The sequence below is a fragment of the Theropithecus gelada genome, chromosome 1 (assembly GCF_003255815.1).
Source record: "Theropithecus gelada isolate Dixy chromosome 1, Tgel_1.0, whole genome shotgun sequence".
Taxonomy (NCBI): domain Eukaryota; kingdom Metazoa; phylum Chordata; class Mammalia; order Primates; family Cercopithecidae; genus Theropithecus; species Theropithecus gelada.
In genome coordinates this window covers 21,999,679-22,003,064 of record NC_037668.1, presented here as the reverse complement: position 1 = coordinate 22,003,064, position 3,386 = coordinate 21,999,679, and the positions used below count along the sequence as shown (strand labels likewise).

Genomic DNA, 3,386 nt, shown 5'->3' with positions numbered 1-3,386 from the left:
TCGCTTTAAATTGCTGGGCGTCTGCCGAGCCGGGACCTGGGACAGGAGGGGGCCTGTCACAGGTAGAGGGAGCAACTGAGCTCCCTAGGTAACCCCCCCCCACCCCCAAGAATGTCGCCCTTAAGTGGGGCTTTGTCACACACCAAGTGGGGGAGATGGCAGCTTTTCACCACTTCCAGTCTCCCCTTAATTTATCTACTTAGACTCCCACCTCCCAACTCTCCTGGGGCCCGGGGCCGGGAGGAGGTCCCGAGGTGGCGCGTGTTGAGAGTGTGCGTGCAGCTCGCACGGCCTCCCCGGAAAGGACTTCCTAGAGCACGCAGTAGCAGCAGCGCCAAGCGGGCGGCCGGCGTGCTCCGAGGGGCACCGTGGGAGCGGACGGATCCCTTTAAAGGCCTCTGGGTCTCGCCTTCCTACTTTGCCTCGCTTGGTCCCTTCCTCCCTCCCTCCCGGTAAGCGGAGGGATCCGCCGCTCCCGGCGCCACAGCCTAGCTTGAGAGGGCGGTAGGGCGGGGGCCGACCCGACTCGGCCCGGCCCGGCCAGCCCTGGGGAAGCGAGGGGCGGGGCCGCGTCCTCGGGACCGCCCCAGCCCCGGCTCCGCCCCGCAACCCCCACACTTGCCTCCCATTGGCCCCCACACCTGTCCGTCACCCCGTTCTCCCCACCCCTCAAGCTAGGCTGAGCTGTGCCTACGTCGGCCTCGACTCCCGGGGGCTGGAGGAGTTACCTTTGGAGCACGAAAGGAGGAAGGAAGCAAAATATCAACAACAGCCGAGGCGGCTCGGGCGCTCGGCCCCGGTTCCCCGCTTGCCCGCCGCCCGCCTGCCGGCCCCCGCGCCCACGACGGGGGCCCAGGCCCCACGGCGCCGCCCAGGGCCCGCGCGGACGCCGGCCTCATTTATTATTCCCCCCGCCCGGAGCTGCGGCTTCCTGGTGTTGAAGATCCGCTGGACCAGGGGCGAGGGCTACCCGCTCTTTGCCGTGACAACACCGTTCCCCCAGCCGGGCTGGTGAGTAAAGAAAAATAATGCGCCTGCCACTTTAAGAGGCCCCCTCCCCCACCCGGTCCAGGGGTTGGGGTGGAGGGTGGTCTAGACCGTCCCCCTGAGGGGTGGGATGGGGCAGCCCCCGGGCCGGGAGGAACTCGCGAAGCGGGCCGTGTTTTCGTGTGGCGTTGGCGGGGATTACCTAGGGGACTGTTTGTGTCAGGGAGTCTGCCGTGGGGGACAAGTGGAGTGGGCTGCAATTCCCTTGGGTGTTGGGAGTACGAGGTGGGGACGGGCGGATTGGGGGTGCGCCCGCTTGTTCGCGTAGGGGGTTTACGACGGCCTCCGAGCGGTCTGGGACGGGGCGCCATCCTCCAAGGGGGTCTCCGGTGACAGCCGGGAGCGACTGACATTTTAACAGCCGGCCCTCCCTCCCTCTCCCTCCTCTCGCCGCCTGTTCCCTCCTCCTTGGCCCGAAATGGTGCAGAAGGGGGCCTGGGAGGGCGGCGGGAGGGTGGAGGCGGGGGGAGCCGCAGCTGTTTGGGAAGCGGGGGAGGGAGGGGGGATGTTGTTCAGATGACACCGGGGTGGTGGGTTGGGGTGTGTGAGTGTGTGTGTCTCCGGGGCCCGTGTTTGCCGGGTGCCTGTGGAGTTGGGACGCGGAGTCGCCACGAGGTGGGCACGCAGGACCCTTCCTTGGGACCTCCTAGCCCCGCTTCCGAGACCCCTGATGTGGTTTGTCAGCAACCCCAGCTGGAGAACTCCCTGGCCAGAAGTTTGCAGCTGTTCAACATCTGGGCAAGAGTTCTCTAGTCCCTCTCTCCACCTATGGCAGGCGGAGCTGGGCTGCGAGTGGGGGTTTAGGGAGTTTGGGGGGGCTTTTGGGAGGGTGGGCCAAGGAGACCAAAATGCATTTAGTCTCCTACTCCAATGCCAGCCTCCCTCCTACCAGGTTTGGGTCTTAGGGGGATGGGGGAAAGGGGCCCCCTCCCCCTAGTGAATCACGCTGTCCTCTCAGCAGCTTTCTGAGGGCTCCCCCTGAAAGGAAGGCACTCTAGGAGCCACCGACTGGGTTATCCCAGGTTTGCCCCTCTGAGTGGGAGCCTCCCTCTTCCTCCCCTTACTTGGTGCACTGTTGATGGGTTGGGGGAGGGTGTCGCGGGCTTGGGGAGATCCTGTGTCCCTCTTTGCTGTGCCCAACCCCCATTCGAGTTTTCCTCGGAGTCCTGGTTTCTTTGCTTTGGGGTGGGGGTGGCCCTTATCCACTCCTCCTCCTATCCCTGCAGTGGGTCTCCGCAGCAATTCAGGGTCCAGCCTAGACTATGGGAAGTTTGCCGTCTGGGGCGGTGACCTTGGGCTGCTCTGGCCTGGAGATAGGAGGGAGAGTGCAGGTCAGCCTGAGATTGGGTGTTTTGGCGTTTGGGAGCTGTCCACCTCCCACTCCTCTCCCAACCCCAACAGGAAGGTCTCAGTAGCTGAGGAGAGCACTGAAAAGGCACATGTCAGTGTTCACAGATGTCCACCGCTTGTGGCCACGGGGTCACACCCGCCCCAGGACTTAGTCTGGCTCTCCCAGCTCCCACGGCCCTGCCTGGGAATGAATTTCCTTCCTGTGGTTTCCCAGTGTGTTGGGCAGGAGATGGGGGTGGGGTAGGACTATTGTGGGAGTGGCTGAGGACCTATTTATACGGGGTGATTGGGGGACACTGGAGCTTATATGGAACTTCTTCCCCACTTGCCCCAGCATAGGCATTTGGGCCCTTGGGTCTCAGTGGTTATATTCTCTTTGTTGTAACTCCCCTGCCCCCGCCAACACACCCTGTATGTTTGCATATGTGTGTATATGTATGTGTGCGCAGTACATTTGTAAAGGGAGGGGTCTCTAGTCTCTCTGGAGGGAAGGGGGAAGGGAGGAGCTTTTACTCACTCCTGTAGGGACCAAAAAGGTTGAGTTTTTCACATGAGATCACACAACAAATCTGTGTAAGAGCTTTCGTCTTTCCACTCGTTTAGGCACAACTTCATAGTAGGGAGGGATTCTAGGAAGGGAGACATACAGTCCGTGTTCATGGAAGCCCCAGCCCAAGGGGAGAAGCAGGACCCAGAGAGCGTCATGATCCTTATGTTGGGGGATGGGTGTGGGGAATTGGCTAGAGCTTCTGTCTGCTGTACTCAATGCCTGAGAGAGTGGTGGAGGACTTGGAGGGGTGGCAGGTGCTGTCCGTGTCCACTCCACTCTGCGCTTGGTGCCCCTGGGCTGGAGGGCCTGGGCATCCTGGCTCTGCCCCCTTGGCTCCTGGTTCTCCTCATAGGCTGGGAGATATGATAGTCTTTCTGGCTGCTGTTATATAATCTCTCTGTAGCAGGGTTTTTTTTTTTTTTTTTTTTTTTTTTTTTTT

At 61.6% G+C, this 3,386-nt stretch overlaps 1 protein-coding gene across 3 annotated transcripts in view; it reads left to right on the top strand.

Moving 5' to 3' along the window:
* The first annotated feature begins 656 nt into the window (after nt 1-656).
* MEF2D (myocyte enhancer factor 2D) overlaps nt 657-3,386 on the top strand; it is a 35,982-nt gene continuing 33,252 nt past the window's right edge. For 2 of the 3 annotated variants that reach the window (XM_025398247.1, XM_025398230.1), the window contains exon 1: nt 657-1,011. The gene's annotated coding sequence lies outside the window, so the exon portion shown is untranslated. Of the gene's footprint in view, nt 1,012-1,600; nt 1,786-2,008; nt 2,070-3,386 lie in introns of those variants that run through there. The other variant, XM_025398237.1, reaches the window with a different exon arrangement.